The sequence below is a fragment of the Neolamprologus multifasciatus genome, chromosome 8, assembly GCF_963576455.1.
Source record: "Neolamprologus multifasciatus chromosome 8, fNeoMul1.2, whole genome shotgun sequence".
NCBI classification, from domain to species: domain Eukaryota; kingdom Metazoa; phylum Chordata; class Actinopteri; order Cichliformes; family Cichlidae; genus Neolamprologus; species Neolamprologus multifasciatus.
In genome coordinates, this window is record NC_140446.1 from 23604254 (window position 1) to 23622484 (window position 18231).

The following is an 18231-nucleotide window of genomic DNA, read 5'->3' on the forward strand; positions in this document are numbered from 1 at the left end:
AAAACGCAAGTACAATTTGCACATGTGTGACAGAATATGCAAATATAATCAGTCAGAAAAATGATTGTGAATAGCCTCAGTGCCCTCAGGCAGCCCCTCAGTCGGCTGTCTTTAGGTCTGACAATGCATAAGCGGTGGATTACACTATTCCCTAAATAGCTGCAAGTCAGGATTGCTAACGTACAACTACTGGTACAAGTAAGAAGATGTTGTGGGGTGGGATAGATTAGGGTAAAGCGTTGCTTGTTTCTCTTTGAGAAAATAATTAGTTTTAAAGTTAGTGTGTAAAATATTGGCCACTACATGACAAAAGATTACAGTCAACTGAGTTCTGCTTTCTTACCCCTCCCAGTTCAAGAGCATGATCATAGCTATGTTGGCTGCTGTAAGACAAAATATTTAAGTCAGTCAAGGAAGATCAAAACCATTAAATGTACCTCATAATTGCTTTGCTGTTTCTGCTACTGTCTGGACAGCAGTTTTTCCCTGTGTGTCGAAGTCCACTGTTGACTGTTTACCTCAGCTGTCAATGCTGGGTGAGAAGTGTCCACATCGCTTTGCTCTGAAAGAAGACGTAAAATTGCTCTTCCCCTGTTTAAATGTGTAGCATACATTTATTTCTCCATCTCCATTTCAACTACTTTTTCTTGTAATGGTGTAAATGTGCATGTTTTTCATGGTTTAGAAAAATACATTAGCGACTGTCATTTATAACCTCTCACCAGTCTATGTGTGTGTCCAGTAGTTAAAGTACATGAAACGTCTTTTGAGCTCTCTGATGTGTGGCACTAAAATGTGAAAAAAAGCCCTCATGTTCAGACTTTGTACTGAAAGCAGAAAAAGACCTTTTGTCACAAATGAGGGAGTTTGAGACTTCCCCTTAATTGCTGTGACATTTGTTTGGGCAGAAAGCTGAGAGCAGAAAGCTGAAGGTAAAAGTGTGTTTTATATGCAGGCAACACACCGTGGCATCACTCATTCCACAGCTCAGTGAAAACAAGAATTCTCACTCATATCATATCAGTTTCAGACAGCCAATCCACCAACACACCTTTCATCTTTGCATGTGACCCCAGCACAAACAATTATCAGTATTACACACAACATGAGTGACTTTGTGAGCCACTACCAGCTTGACAATCCAAGTGCGTGCATGAAAGTTTGAGCAAGAGATGGAGAGTGAAGTGATCCATAAAGAGTACTGCCATCCATCATCTCTCAGATGATAATCTGAGCCAATAATCACTCGCTGACCTTGCCTGCTCTCCTTCCTTTGAATATACAGATCGTATCCATATAAATGCAAATAGGAGCAGGTCAGGAATGTGCTGTTGAGCATCATGACTGCTGAATGTTAAATTTGCAAAATACACCTAAATATCTTACTTTACCTGAAACTGTAACATTTCATAATCATGATTATTTAATTAAACTTTGGTATTTTTTTTACAGTTAAACAATGAGATTATAATAAAGGAAAATTAACATGTGCATGTGACTTTTTTTTTAATTTTTTTTAGCTAAGCTATAATACATATCATTTTATTATGACACTGCCTTTTTTTGTGTGTTTTTTCCACTAACATCTTCGGTATGATCAGGCGTAACCAAACTTGCCCATTCTTGGCCCTTGAAAGCGTATGATGTCATCAGGCTGTCAAGCAACTACATACGAATGTGCTAAAATGACCCATTTGTAGCTTTTATGCACCTATAGTAACCACCACAATAATTTAGCCAATTTTAAACATACCATATTTTCCGCATTATAAGGCACACTTAAAATCCTTTAATTTTCTCATAAATTGACAGTGCGCCTTACAATCCGGTGCACCTTATGTATGAATTCTGGTTGTGCTTACTGACTTCGAACTGATTTTATGTAGTACACGGCGCTCAAAAATCTGTCCAAAAATGCGTTAGTACGACTTTGGTAAGCTACAAAGCCGCACCGTTTGATGGATTGTCACAGCATTACGGCTACCATAGTCAGGAGCCTCGCGGAGTAATCTGGGTCCAAAACAGTGTTGCCAACTTAACGACTTTGTCGCTATATTTAGCGAATTTTCAGACCCCCTTAGCGACTTTTTTTTTCTAAAAAGCGACTAGTGACAAATCTGGCGACTTCTTCTGGTGTTATTGGAGCCTTATTTATGACTCTTTGACGTGAAAACGCGTATTGCTCTTACTCTCAATAAGCAGCGGTGCTGCCATGGGCACCTCGCCCGTGCCAAAGCGCTCACAGGCGGAGGATAGTCCTCCCCCAGCTGCTATCAGGGCAGGAGACGTTCAAACCTATGCGTCCAAACTGCAAATGAATCGCGCATGAACGAAGCCGCTGCTCCCGCACTGACTGTAACGCAGTCAGTTCTTTTACTGTTATGTTGTTTTGTGGACCACAAGATTTTAAAATACTTATAAACACACACACACACACACACACACACACGCACAAAGTAACTCCACCAGAGTGCCTATTTCGGGTCACTTTTGCCAGTCCAAGCCCGGATAAAGGAGCAGGGTTGGAATTGTGACATTAAAAAACACAATAATTGCTAAAAGATATAAATTATAAATGGATTTAAGACGTTTTTTACTGACTTTATCTCTCTTCCACGATGTTATTTCTTTCTCCAACAGCGTAGGTTACAATTACATTAGCATGACCAATTATGCAAATTAGGCGATGACATCATTTAGCGACTTCTAGCGACTTTTATGACAGCCAATAGCGATTTTCCTTACTGTGGAGTTGGCAACACTGGTCCAAAACTCCGTCAGCTTCCAGTCCCAAAGTCAAACGAACAGTGCGGGATCACTGACAGTTAAAAACTGTCTAAACTCTTTCATCATTAATAAAAATGATCAGCGCTGATGCTTTACCAGTTATAACAATTAGGTTTAACATCCAAGCATCCATGAACAGAATTTATTAAATTTAACGGAAATTAGGAGGAAGTTAGCTCGCTAGTTTCCACTTAAACATGATATAGCATGTTCTGACTGAGAGATTTGTGGAAAAATTCAAATGTACAGCTCGGCTATTACTTCCAACATAAATGAAGACAGAAAACTGTGACGTTTGTACGGTTACTGAAGTTGGGCTAGCTGGTATATAATGATGTGCTACGTGATCGCTAGCGACACAGCTATGTTAGCATAACATAAACGCAGTGAAGCTGGAGGATGAATGATAACGTTTTTCCACTCGATAAAAGTTAACGTGAGGGTTCCTGATGGTTAGGGACAAATGCAATTGCATGGCAGGATGCTGTAAACTGACCAAACTTCAGTCAGGAGAACAACTGAGATAATCCATCCACAATACGAGGTTAGTCATTAATATACTGCAACAACACGGGAATAGAGCAGCTGCTAGAGAATTCAGCATTAATGAATCAATGGTACGGAACTGGAGGAAGCAAGAAAGAAAGGAAGCAAGCGCCTTATGGTCTAAAAAGTACGGTAGTCATTTTTGAGCACTTCATACTGTGATGTTTGCAGCATCAATATTGCATTATGTCATTTGCCACATTAACTTTTAAATCAAGTGACTATATCAAAAGTTTAAATGTATAAATGCACTGTGTAAATTAGCCCAGTGTACAAAATCATCAAATACATTTTGTGAGGTATTGAGCAAAACATAACGCAAGTAAATATGCAACCATAATGAAAGTTAAGTTATGAATAACTAACGAGCTATTCCCTTATTCACGAGGGTTCACAAGAGCAGGTTACTCCATGTTTTGATTCGTTAGATTTGTGCACAAGATGCCCTTCCTGAAGAAACCCCAAAGACTGAAATGGACATATTTAACTGATTATTTCAGTTCCTGTCCATACTTCTGAGAACAGGATAACACAGCACCACAACAAATGACATTAAATTGGCTTCACTATGTGCTTTACTGCCTTTTTACTTTTATGGTTTATATTTGCAATAAAAAAAACACATAGTACACCAAATTATCTGCTGTGCCTATACGCTCAGTTATCCAGTAAAAGGCCCATTAATGTGAAATTATTCTGAAAGGTCAAAAACACTAGACTGATGTGGAAGGTGGTGGTAAAGAACTCTACACCTGTATATTAAATTAAAGGTAACTGATTAATCATCAGACTGTCTGCTTTCAAAAACATTAGGAATTCATACACAGCTTCTTTTTTTATAGTAGACTTCTAAAACGTATAACAGACAGCTGGTGTTTAGAGTACAGTTGAATCAATAATATCTACAAATAGCATTAAAATGCTGGTCCATATGTTTATGTACCCAGTGAAAAAGCGCTCACTTTCCTTGCTGTATTAAAATACTTCTATTGTTTATTGTTGGTTTTAATTTATTTATTTAAACTGTTAAGTTTAACATGTCTGATTAGGAAAAAAAAAACCTGTGAATGATTTGCTTCAAGCGGCCCACGCTCAGTGTTCTGTGGTGAGGATGTTCTCAGCGGGTATCATGAATGGCGACAACCAGTCAGCATTCTTCCCTAAAATATTGTGCATTTGGTGACACAGAAACAGTATTATTTCAAAACTCTACTCATAGTTCAGGGCACCTTTCTCTGTCATTACCACAGTTAGAAATGCATTCTGGGATACCTGATTGCCCGGACACTGTCGACACTGTGTCAGTCTACTATCTGGGATCGATCTGTCTTGGCTTGCTGTTTGGAGTAAAAGACTGTCTGGGCAGTGACAGTTTTACAGTTACTTTAGCTGTTGTTAAATATTTTTAAGCTATTGCTTAGCTTTTTGCAGGGAAAAAACTGCCTTGGCTTTTAAGTTGTGCTGTGTCACTGAATAGTATGCTGTGTCAGTTTAATTGTGTTTATATAGTGCCAAATCACAACAACAGTTGTCTCAAGGTGGTTTATAGTTTATGGTTAAGACTCTATAATAATAGAGACGAAACCCCAACAATAAAAACATTCCCTATGACCAAGCCCTTAGCAACAGAGGGAATGATAGACTCCCTTTTAACAGGAAGAAACCTTTCTAGAACCAGGCTCAGAGAGGGGCGGCCATCTGCATCAATACTATTGATTATTTGTCCAAAATATCGTTATCGCAGGCAAAGATTTTTTGAGGCTATATTGCCCACTTCTACTAATAAGTATCCCTACATTTAATGTATATGAGTACCTGAACAATACTCAAAAAAATCAAAAAGTGTGGAATGTAGTTCTGGTTGCCATCTTGGAAGACTACATACTGAAGCATGTTTGTTTTTATATTTAGTGTACAAATCTGTGGATCTGGTAAACATACAGTATATACAGGCATGAGAATTACAACTCAAATCAGGTCTTAAAAGAAAAGTTTCAAAGGTGACCTTACAAATTGCACTAATTTATGTGCTATAACATTTTAATGAGCTTACAAAGTAGAGTCACAATCCATTTCTGCCTTCAGAATCAAACGGAACCTCTACACCATGCAAAGGACCCCTGCTAATAAAAAGCCTTTCTGTCTATATGACATGTGTCACTGATGAGAAATATTTTCATTTCATCCCTTCAGGCAAGTTTTTGTCCTGCCATTGATTCAATTCAATTCAATTCAATTCAATTTTATTTATATAGCGCCAAATCACAACAAATGTCGCCTCAAGGCGCTTCATAGATACAGAGAAAAGCCCAACAATCATATGACCCCCTATGAGCAAGCACTTTGGCGACAGTGGGAAGGAAAAACTCCCTTTTAACAGGAAGAAACCTCCAGCAGAACCAGGCTCAGGGAGGGGCGGCCATCTGCTGCGACCGGTTGGGGTGAGAGAAGGAAGACAGGATAAAGACATGCTGTGGAAGAGAGACAGAGATTAATAACAGATACGATTCAATACAGAGAGGTCTGTTAATACATAGTGAGTGAGAAAGGTGACTGGAAAGGAAAACTCAATGCATCATGGGAATCCCCCGGCAGCCTACATCTATTGCAGCATAACTAAGGGAGGATTCAGGGTCACCTGGTCCAGCCCTAACTATATGCTTTAGCAAAAAGGAAGGTTTTAAGCCTAATCTTAAAAGTAGAGATAGTGTCTGTCTCCTGAATCCAAACTGGAAGCTGGTTCCACAGAAGAGGGGCCTGAAAACTGAAGGCTCTCCCTCCCATTCTACTTTTAAATACTCTAGGAACAACAAGTAGGCCTGCAGAGCGGGAGCGAAGTGCTCTAATAGGGTGATATGGTACTACAAGGTCATTAAGATAAGATGGGGCCTGATTATTTAAGACCTTGTATGTGAGGAGCAGGATTTTGAATTCAATTCTGGATTTAACAGGAAGCCAATGAAGGGAAGCCAAAACAGGAGAAATATGCTCTCTCCTTCTAGTCCCTGTCAGTACTCTTGCTGCAGCATTTTGGATTAACTGAAGGCTTTTCAGTGAGTTTTTTGGACATCCTGATAATAATGAATTGCAGTAGTCTAGCCTGGAAGTAATAAATGCATGAACTAGTTTTTCAGCGTCACTCTGAGACAGGATATTTCTAATTTTAGAGATGTTGCGCAAATGGAAGAACGCAGTCTTACATATTTGTTTAATATGTGCGTTGAAGGACATATCCTGGTCAAAAATGACTCCAAGGTTCCTCACAGTGTTACTGGAGGCCAAGGTAATGCCATCCAGAGTAAGAATCTGGTTAGATACCATATTTCTAAGCTTTTCAGCGCCGAGTACAATGACCTCAGTTTTATCTGAGTTAAGAAGCAGAAAGTTAGTGGCCATCCAAGTCTTTATGTCTTTAAGACATTCCTGCAGTTTAACTAATTGGTGTGTGTTATCTGGCTTCATGGACAGATAGAGCTGGGTGTCATCTGCATAGCAGTGAAAATGTATGCTATGTCTTCTAATGATGCTGCCTAGGGGAAGCATGTATAATGTAAACAGAATTGGTCCTAGCACCGAACCCTGTGGAACTCCATAATTAACCTCAGTGTGTGAAGAGGACTCTCCATTTACATGCACAAATTGGAGTCTATTAGATAGATATGATACAAACCACTGCAGTGCAATACCTGTAATACCTACAGCATGTTCTAATCGCTCTAATAGAATATTATGGTCAACAGTATCGAATGCTGCACTAAGGTCAAGAAGGAAAAGCACAGAGATGAGTCCACTGTCAGAGGCCATAAGAAGATCATTTGTAACCTTCACTAAAGCTGTTTCTGTGCTGTGATGAGCTCTGAAACCTGACTGAAACTCTTCAAATAAACCATTCCTCTGCAGATGATCTGTTAGCTGTTTGACAACTACTCTTTCAAGGATTTTTGATATGAAAGGAAGGTTGGAGATTGGCCTATAATTAGCTAAGACTGCTGGGTCTAGAGATGGCTTTTTGAGTAAAGGTTTAACTGCAGCCACCTTGAAGGCCTGTGGTACATAGCCGATTATTAGAGATAGGTTGATCATATATAAGATCGAAGAAATAATCAATGGCAGGACTTCTTTGAGCAGTTTTGTAGGAATGGGGTCTAAAAGACACGTTGATGGTTTGGAGGAAGTAATTATTGAAGTTAACTCAGAAAGATCGATTGGAAAAAAAGAGTCTAACTTAACATCAATGGAACTAAGAGTAGCTGTAGATAATATTACATCTGTGGGATGATTATTGGTAATTTTTTCTCTAATGATAAAAAATTTTATTTGTGAAGAAGTTCATGAAGTCATCACTAGTTAACGTTAAAGGGATGGATGGCTCAACAGAGCTCTGACTTTTTGTCAGCCTGGCTACAGTGCTGAAGAGAAACCTGGGGTTGTTCTTATTTTCTTCAATCAGTGATGAGTAGTAAGCTGTTCTGGCTTTGCGGAGGGCTTTCTTATAAAGCAACAAACTATTTCTCCAGGCTAAATGATGATCCTCTAAATTTGTGACACGCCATTTCCTCTCCAGATTACGAGTCATCTGCTTTAGGGTACGTGTTTGAGAATTATACCACGGGGTCAGGTACTTCTGATTAGAGACCTTAGTTTTCACTGGAGCTACAGTATCCAGAGTCGTACGTAGTGAGGAGGTGAAATTATTAACAAGATAATCGACCTCTGTTGGGGTAGCGTTCAGATAGCTGCTCTGCTCTGTGTTGGTACAGGGCATTGACGATGATAACAGTGGCTGGATTATATTCTTAAACTTAGTTACAGCGCTTTCAGAAAGACATCTACTTTGATAAAGTCCACTCTCCACTGCTGCGTAATCAATTATTGTAAATGTAAATGTTATCAAGAAATGATCAGACAGGAGAGGGTTTTCAGGAAACACTGTTAAATGTTCAGTTTCTATGCCATATGTTAAAACAAGATCTAGAGTGTGATTAAAGTTGTGGGTGGGTTCTTTTACATTTTGAGAGAAACCAATTGAGTCTAACAACAGATTAAATGCCATGTTGAGGCTGTCATTTTTAGCATCTACATGGATGTTAAAATCACCCACAATAATTATTTTATCTGAGCTCAGAACTAAATTAGATATAAAGTCTGAGAAATCAGACAGAAACTCTGTGTAAGGCCCAGGTGGACGATAGATGATAACAAGTAAGACTGGTTTCTGAGTTTCACAGCTGGGGTGGACAATGCTAAGCATCAGGCTTTCAAATGAATTAAAAGTCTGTCTTGGTCTTTCATTAATTAATAGACTGGTGTGAAAAATTGCTGCCACACCACCCCCTCGACCTGTGCTTCGAGATTTCTGGTAGTTAGAATGACTCGGGGGTGTTGATTCATTTAAACTAACATAATCATCCTGCTGCAACCAGGTTTCTGTAAGGCAGAGTAAATCAATTTGTTGATCAATTATTAAGTCATGTACTAACAGAGACTTGGAGGAGAGAGACCTAATATTTAATAATCCACATTTCACTGTTTTACTCTTTGGTTCAGATGTGGATACTGTATTGTTCTTTCTTTGTGATTGTTTAAGTTGTTTGTTGCTGGTTTTTAGTTTGTTTTTTGTCTTTTTGGAAGCAGACACAGTCTCTATGGAGATGGGTTTTTGGGGGGGTAGCAGGAGGAGAGAAGCTGCAGAGAGGCGTGTAAGACTGCAACTCTGCTTCCTGGTCCCAACTCTGGATAGTCATGTTTTGAGGGGTTTAATAAATTTGTCGATATTTCTAGAAATGAGAGCTGCTCCATCCAAAGTGGGATGGATGCCATCTCTCCTAACAAGACCAGGTTTCCTCCAGAAGGTTTGCCAATTATCTATGAAGCCCACATCGTTTCTGGGACACCACTCAGACAGCCAGCAATTTAAGGAGAACATGCGGCTAAACATGTCACTCCTGGTCTGATTGGGGAGGGGACCAGAGAAAACTACAGAGTCCGACATTGTTTTGGCAAAGTTACACACCGATTCAATATTGATTTTAGTGACCTCCGATTGGCGTAACCGGGAGTCATTACTGCCGACGTGAATTATGATTTTATTGAATTTACGTTTACCCTTAGCCAGCAGTTTTAAATTTCCTTCAATGTCGCCTGCTCTGGCCCCTGGAAGACAATTGACTATGGTTGCCGGTGTCTCTAGCTTCACATGTCTGAGAACAGAGTCACCAATTACCAGAGTTTGACCCCCGGCGGGTGTGTCACCGAGTGGGGAAAAAACGGTTAGACACATGAACGGGTTGGTGGTGTACCTGGGGCTTCTGTTTAGGACTACGCTTCCTTCTCACCGTTACCCAGCCTTTCCCCAGCTGCTTGGGGTCTGCCGGGGAACAGCTAGCGGGGCCTACGCTATCTTCGGCTGCACCAGCTACAGGGGCCTGGCTAGCTAAGGGTGAGAGCAGGGTGCAAAGCCGAGTCTCCAATTCAGTAATCCTGGCCTCCAGAGCTGCAAATATGCTACATTTGTTACAGATATCATTACTGCTAAAGGAGGCCGAGGAGTAACTAAACATCTGACACAATGAGCAAGAAAGTGCAGAAGGGACAGGTGAAGTAGCCATGGTGCTAACGGGTCGGCTACGAGCTAAGCTAGCGAAACAGTACAGAGACAGTGAGTGAATACTATAAATTAGGTAGTGAGTACACAGAAAGTGTGCTTCGGATGAAGCACGTGAAGATTATACTGTGAAAAAAGAATGTATTTAAAAGTTGTTAATTAAACTGCTAAGCAAATAAGCTACTCAGAAACACCACTGTGTTTGAGCAGGAACAGGAAGCGATACTATACCACAGAGCGAGCGAGCGAACACCAAGTTGGTGTTCCAAGAACACCTGCCATTGATGTTACTGTATGTCAAAATGAAAGGGAGAATGTGACATTGCTACACAGTCCCCTCCTTCCATGACTTTCACTATTCCTCCGACAGCTATAGCACCACTTACCATCTCTACCTCTTTGCCTGCCTAAGCACAGAATAGTCCTCATTCTATGGCATCCATTATAAAAAGAAGTGGCTCTATCACCATGAAGAGCGATTAATGATTCCTCTCTAGGATGCACCCACAAATAGCTGACACCTGTCTTTTCAGGAGACTGTAAAAATATAAGCAGGTAGAGTAAGAAGTAATGACACTAGCTCAATAATGAATTCAGTGGAGAGTACAAGCAGATTTTGAGCTTCATCATAACTCTCTAGAACCCCCCCCCCCCAAAAAAAAAGCCAAAAAAATAAATTTTATGGTGACCTTGCATATAAAATAAAATACACAAGTAGATATAAGATATGCGCATATGAGAAAGAAATACATAGATTTTGATGATGAATTGCACAGCTTTCTGCTTTCCCAGAACAGAGCAATGTCATTAATGTTTTGCTTCCAATCACACTTTCCTGCTTTTTCATGCAAACCCTTTTCATCCCCTTTCTTTGTTCCTGCCCATCTTTCTCACTCCATCTTTTCTTTTCTACCTTTCTCCTCATTGCCACAGATGTTGTCTTGATCAGCGTTCTCCCTGCTTCTGTCCCTCCTTCCGATCTTAGTTGGCTTATGTGTCGCCCCCACAAGCTGCTGCAGCAGACTGAGGTCTACGGTTGCTCATTAGTGACAAGAATAGTGGCCCAGTAAGATGGAATAGAAGGAATAAAAAAATGATGCGGGCAAGACCAGATGATGCCGAGCAGAGCAGCAACATTATTGAGTAATGAGACTGATTTAATCTGAAATAGATGTAGCCTCTGTAGGTTCTACAGCTGTTCTTTGTCACTAATATTATCTTGCAGATGCTTGTAGCAAAGTTGATGACATTCTGATGAAGAGGCAGGTGAAACAAACAGCCAAACATTATCTATTGTTATTCTTCTTATTAATGCTTTCCGCAAAGCAGTAAAGTAGCACCTTTTGAGAAACTAGCTAATGAGTTGGAAACAGGTACCTGTTAGTGTGAAGAAGAAAGTTTTCACAGGTCTGCATAAAAAAACTAGGTTCTCCGTGATTCTAATGTTAGAACCACATTTAGCAGCAGTAACTAATGTTTTTTATTCATCACCAGGAAAGAATACTGGCCAACTCTTCTTTACAAAATTGGTTTGCACACATTCGCTCTTAGGATACCACCCCAATTGTCACAAACTCATATCACATCGACGCCTGGACTTTGACTAGACCATTGCAGCTCCAGATTGGAACTGGTACAAATTTAGCAATTCCGATTCCACCATCAATTAGATTCCTAATCGATTCTCATTGGCTCTGCTTGGGGAGTCACCACCATCGCTAAACAGCATACCAATGGCATTGCATTCATGCAAAAAAGTAATTTATTGCACATACTACACAGAAGACTTTTCTTAACAGTAATGCATTATGTCACTAATTACTCCTAGGAGAAAGTAATCAATTATACTACTTGTTGCATTACTTTCACATGTCTCCATAAAATAATCTGAAACACATTGTCTCATAATTACCATTTAAAAATATAAATCTGAGGCTACAATCCCACACACCAACACAAATCCCTAACTCTGACGTCGGCAACCTTTAACATCAAGAGTCATTTTACTTCCTTCAAGCAAAAAGAGAAAAAGACAGACGAGCTGATGTAATTGTGAGAGAACAGACTAATAATTATTGTATTCATATTCAACAGAATTAAATAGGGTTACGGTTAACCCTGATTCTAACCAGTAACTCAGGAGCCACATGCAGCTATTTAGCAGCTGAAGAGCCAAATGCTCTGCCCTATGCTAATGAGGACACACATATGATTTTTCTCTTAGTATTTAGGTATGAACATAAAGCACAGCACAGATATAAAAACCAGCACAAAGAGACTTTAAAGCTATCCCCACAGTGATTCTACTTTAGAAACATGGACAGGCAGAAATGCAGATTGCGGCCTAACTGCTCAGTCATTTGTTATTGGTTGAAGTTCAGAATCTGCCTACTGGGTTGTAGTCAGCATTCACTTAGCTAACATCACTCTGGCTTCTTGGCTAGCGCTAGCATGCTATCTGTGCAGGTGCTTGCAAAGAGCCAAAGTTGTGTTAGCAGTATAATGCAGTTGTTTCTATCCTGGATGGAGTTTGTACTCTACCATCACACTTTTGTGCTATAAAAATGTCCATAGCCAAGCTGCAGACTGCACCACTATTTACCTCCTCCGGCACATGAACTGAAATCAGCTGATTGTAGTGCTAGTGAAGTGGTACTGATAAGCAGAATCATTAAGCTAGCAGACTAACAGTTCAAGGAATTGAACTACTGGGATTCAGGTCTCTAATTGCAGCACCTTCATTCTTTTCTTCTCAGTCATTCTGCTGTAGATTTGCTGCTGTGATCTAGTGACCCATCTACGCTTAGGATTGGGTTGTGTTATAGCCACATGCTAAAAAAAAAAGGCTGATTTTCAAAAAAAACAAAAGATATTACATTTCAAAGGCAAATACATTTTGACGTTACATTTTTTCTGTTCAAATATTTTCATTTCGTGGGTCATAAATAGAGAAAATTTACTTTAAAAGGGGTGAATATTAAACCCCGAACACAAAATGTCTTGCCAACGACCTAGTGGATATTAGGAGCTTACTCCATGAGTACCAGTCATGATGTTGACAAGCAAGCCAGACATTGTTTTTTGCACCTCCTGCAGTATGTGCACATCACGCCTCTCCTTTTTGCATCCCACTTGGGAATTAAGTCTCAAAACCCTCTAAAATAGACCAATTGAACTACCATACCATATGATACCATATGAACCCTCGTGGACCTTGAGGTCCTCTGGTACTGGCCTTTTGATTGTCCCTAAAGTCAGGACACAAACTCACGGAGAGGCAGCTTTTCAGTGGTATGGACCTCGTCTGTGGAACAGCCTGCCGGAGGAGCTCAGGGCCGCAGAGAACGTACATGTTTTTAAGAACAGGCTCAAGACCCACCTTTTTAATTTGGCTTTTACTTAACGTTTATTTATTTTATGCTTATTCTATCCTGTTATTCTATTGTTAATTTAGGTTTTACCTAATATTTATTGATTTTATTCTTATTCATTTTTTAATCTTCTTACTCTATTTATATTTATATTTATATTGTATCCCGTTCTTATTTATTTTATCTTTTTATCCAGTATATATCCTATTGTGTCATATCTCTAGTGTTTCCTCTGAGGGCGCTCTCTGCACCGGGGCTGTGATTGACCGTGGCAGCTGGGGCTCTGGGGGTCCTCTCAGCCTAGCTGGGGGGCTTCTTTGCCTCCCTCCTGCTGTGTGCCCAGCCTGGAGGCTGCGGTCTGTGACCGGCTTCCGGTGCAGACGGCTCCCCAGGATAGTGTTTCCTCACATGGCTCATGCGTACCCAGTCCAATTTTACTTTTTAAGTGTGCGCGTGTGTGTGTGTGGGGGGGGGGGGGGGGGGGGGGGCTGCTTTTAACCATGTAAAGCACTTTGTGCTACATTTTTTTTTTTTGTATGAAAAGTGCTTTATAAATAAAGATTGATTGATTGATTGATTGAATTAACTGAGACACTTATGCATTAAACAGCGATTTGCCTGTCACTTTTATGACTCCATTCAATTAATTATCACAGCATCCCTTTAAAGAACAATTAGTTCATCTCAAAGAAGACCTCTGCTAGAAACACCAACAGCCTTTTGGGGCATCAGAATTTGAGAAGAATCTGTTAAACTGTTGAAAATATATAGAAAAGGGAGAGGGGAATTTGAGTTCCCAAACATTAGTATTTACAGTCATATCGGGGGGAAAAACAAAACAAAACTGGCACATGTGATATGCACATTGAGTTGATAAATATAATAAAAGCAATTTACTTATTGATTGAGCTCAGTCAACAGAGACTTTAATAAAACAATTTGAGTAACTGTAATGATGAGGGCTGACAGTGGCCCATAAGGCTTTGTGCCACTTAGAATGTTCTAGCATTGATTTTCTCTTTTTCAATATAAGTGAAATGCCTATGAGCTTTTTGAATGATTTTGTTCAGTGTGCTGGGTGATGTTCCACACAGCAACACTGAGTGATAGCAGGTCTTTGCTGGTCACTGGTTTCAGTTGTTTTATGTTTGTTGACTTCCTGTCCAACTTAAATACTTGGGTTATTAAGTGTACTCAAACTTCTACAAAGTGCAACTGACTTTGAATGCCTTACTTTTTCAGTTTAAAAAAAACTGGTTGTACCTCCACTTCTTCGTATTATAAGTAGTAACATCAATGGACCCCAAAGTTAACACCATCTTTTACTTCCATAGTGTTATCTTTTTTATGTCAAATACGATGCATGTTGGTTTTGTTTTATACCTCTGTTAACACAAAAATCTATTCACATTGTCTTCAAAAACACACAAGACTGACGTTTATGCAACTTAGAGGACAATAGTAATGTTAATGGTAATGATTTAATCATTTTCAAGACTTGTGACATTGGATTTAAGACCTTGGATGACACTGAAAGATTGAAAAGATTATTGCATTTTAGACAGAAACCTATTTAAATAGCAGCATTAATGACGGAGTGGAGCATTTCACTGAGATGTGCCATAACTCTGCTTCCTTACACCATGGGTAGCAAAAGCAATGAAGGCCATTATAAGGAAATGAAGCAGCCAAAGCACCCCATTCAGAACAATACCGCCTGAACAACCCTTTCAATCATAAAGCACCCATTGGAGGCATCATCTCTAATGCAGCCATTACCTGTTCCTCTAAATCTATTAACTCAATTATTCTGTTTCACTGAGTTCATTGTTACTTCTAAATGTGAGATATAAAAATGGGAAAGACTTTGGAAGAGTTTCATTTCGGACTGAAAGGTCTCCCATTTGCTGACGTGACATTTTGTTACAAAGTGACTGAGTACACCCAGTTAAAGGTAGTGATGGTGTTGTGTTTTAGTTGTGTTCGCTAAAGATGGCAGTTGTATTCAGTAACATCATGCTAAGTGGCTAAAATGAAACCAGTCACTTCAAAATCGTGAGCTCCACTCTTCTTTTATTCTACTGTATTAATTTATTTTGCGCCTGTGTTCAGATGCGATGAGGCGTTTTTCCATGCAGGAAATCTTCTGAGGAAAGTGCTACAGTGTTTCATTATAGTCTTTTATTCACACTGCTTTCCGCTTTGACGTCAATTGATTTTTGTCAGCCGCCTTTTGTGATGAAAGCTGGTTGTTTGCAATGTTAAATGGTTCTGACCGCTTTGCTCCTCTAGACATCTTGGTTTCCATTCTTGATTTGAGAAATTAATTTGTCTTTCCAAGCATCATGCATGCTTGCATCAGTCCCCCCACACCACCCTGGTAGTATTTTATGTCTCAATACCTCCCTTTCCTTGCCTTCCTCCTCTTGTTTCTTGTCTCAACCACAAAGTCTGCTTTTCTTTTTTTTTCTTTTTTAGTACCCTGTGGTTTCGCTCCATGCTGCGTAAATGACAAACTGTCAGTTCCACTGGGGGAGAAGGGGGCGAAAAAAAGAGTCTGCGGCTGGTTTCTGGACCCAGCTGGACCTTCACGTCACCCTCTACACCAGATGGGCCTGGCAGATTGCACTGGGCTCACTCCAACCACCAGCTCATTTGTACTGATTGTCTGAATTTCTTTGCTCTCTGTTCATGGACACAATAAAAAGTTAGAGTGGGGCCAGAATTAAACAAGACAAACATCAATAGTTGTCTGGAGGGCATAGTAGTACTCTGAGACATGCTTCATTCACCTCCAACAACTAATGAGCTGTCTTGGGCAAGTCATTGGTCACATTTAAAAACTAAAAAACTTTAAACTGTCTCCCAAAAAAATGTACAAAACTTTTCGCTGCTTCCTCTAAAGGTCCTCACAAACACTGAGTCCAAATAGCATTTAGGCAAAGTCATTAGCAAAAGGGCGACTTCTCCCACTGTGAGTTATTACTTAAATTAAGCCAAAAACGAGTTAACGCAAATTAAACCGCATTGCAATTAAAACCTTTAATGCAGTTAACGCAGTTAGCGCATGCAGTTAAAATCAAGTAATCAGGATCAAGTAATCGCGATTAATTGCGATTAATTACAGACAACTGTGAGATTAATTCGTTTTGTTTTGTTTTTAATTTATTGACAGCACTATTAAATACAAATATAAAGTGCAACTGCTTGCTTTGTACGACTGGTTTCCATCTTTGCAGTCAAGTTTTCATTGTTATCTTATTATACGAAGTATGCCTTGTAAAGTATCCCAAGGTTGGTTATGTGTCAGTCACCAACAAATACAAGCAGGAGTGGAGATGAGTTATGACTCATTGTGTGTTGTGTAGCGACACAACCAGCAGTGTGAAGTCTGTTGTCTGATCTGGCAAGCCGTGACATTTTCATGTAGACACTTTTCAGCATAGAACCTTATGTGCACAATACAGCAGATGGCGGTGGAGCAGATCAGTGACAAAGAGCACGGGCTATAGTGAAGAGCTCCAAAGACATCGAATCAGTAACCAGTAATGAGTTTGACAGAGAGCATATGCACTCAGCTAATCATGTAGAGATAAAAGAAAATAATAAAGAAGTATAAGCAGTGAAACTTTATCTTCCTTGACAGGACTGGGAGACTTTAACTGTAATTAAAATTGTAGATTTTAAACTACTGACTTAAATCTGTTTACTATTTCCACACTTTGGACTTCCTCACTTTTACCTGGCAGTGCTCAGAAATATAAACGAGACCCCTGACTGTGGGATCTCTACATTTCAAAGTCTGAGTCATGAAAAACTGTCCATTAGTTCACAGTAGTAGACAGCTTTCGTGACGGCTGCATTTGGGCTGGATTCCCTCCCCTGGTCCTGTCTGTCAGAGCAAATGAGCTTTATTTAAAAGTCAGCAACAGACGGACAACTCAGAGGAGCCGGTTTGAGGTTCCCTTGGTGCCTTGTTAAAGATCAGTGAGGCTAAACTGTTGCACTGACAGATCAGAATGATGCTAGGCAACTGGCCATCATACACACACACACGTACTTATGTATAACACATGCAAACCTCGTCAAAGCCAAGCGCACACCCATACATAACGGACACAATCAGGTTTTCAGCCACGTCCCATCATGATGCTATTTTATATGCTGCTGAGCAGATTTCGCGTTTCAGATAATGCCAGCAAGTGTGTGTGTGTGTTCGACTACACCTGCTCATTTAGGTTGGCCTGAGGCAAACTGTTATCAGTACTCAGCGGGGCTGTTCGAGATATAACTACTACACACACATACACCCTCACAAGCACATGTGGGAATAGCTCAGAGCTCCCCAATCCCCCCCCCCCCCCCCCCCCCGATTCCCCACTGTGTGAGAGGCAGGCTCATTTTCCCACCCAGTGGTTAGCCTCTCGCTTAAGAGAACCTGCACGCAGCATTGAGCCTCTGGCAAATGCTTGTGCCCACACACACACACATGCACAAACGCAGAGTATGGTGATTCCATCACTTACTAATACTCAGCCAATACTTACAGAAGCAAGACTCTGTGGCAAAGTGTATTAATTGTGTTAAAATGGCTTGCTTTTTGTACCAAGAAGTAAGGAAGTTCATGTCCCGGCAACGTGAGAAATACAGGTGGAAATGCACATACCCACACACACACACGCATGCACGCCTACACACACCACAGTCTATCAAAGCAACATGCATGTTTTTGCAATCCCAACAGGTATGAGGGAACAACAGGGAGCAGCGTGCCTGCTGGTGTCAGTCACACATTTGAAGAAAACAAAGGCAATGAAATGTCTGTCAGAACAGTCTGGCTGTGTCAGGAGAAAATAGAGAGTGGAGAGAAGGCATGTCAGTCACAACCAAAGAGGTTCTCACAAACACAAATGGAGGAATCCT

General features: G+C 40.2%; 1 protein-coding gene and 1 long non-coding RNA gene across 3 annotated transcripts in view; both read right to left on the bottom strand.

The window, feature by feature from the left end:
• Window positions 1-18231, bottom strand: part of LOC146513139 (ras-related protein Rab-26-like) — a 132037-nt gene that overhangs the window by 58240 nt on the left and 55566 nt on the right. The gene's annotated exons all lie outside the window — the stretch shown is intronic.
• LOC146513141 (uncharacterized) lies at window positions 3192-18227 on the bottom strand. Its single transcript, XR_014875890.1, has 3 exons — window positions 13896-18227; window positions 10213-13112; window positions 3192-5539 (listed from the first exon to the last, which is right to left on the bottom strand). It is a non-coding gene; the product is annotated as an uncharacterized LOC146513141 (long non-coding RNA).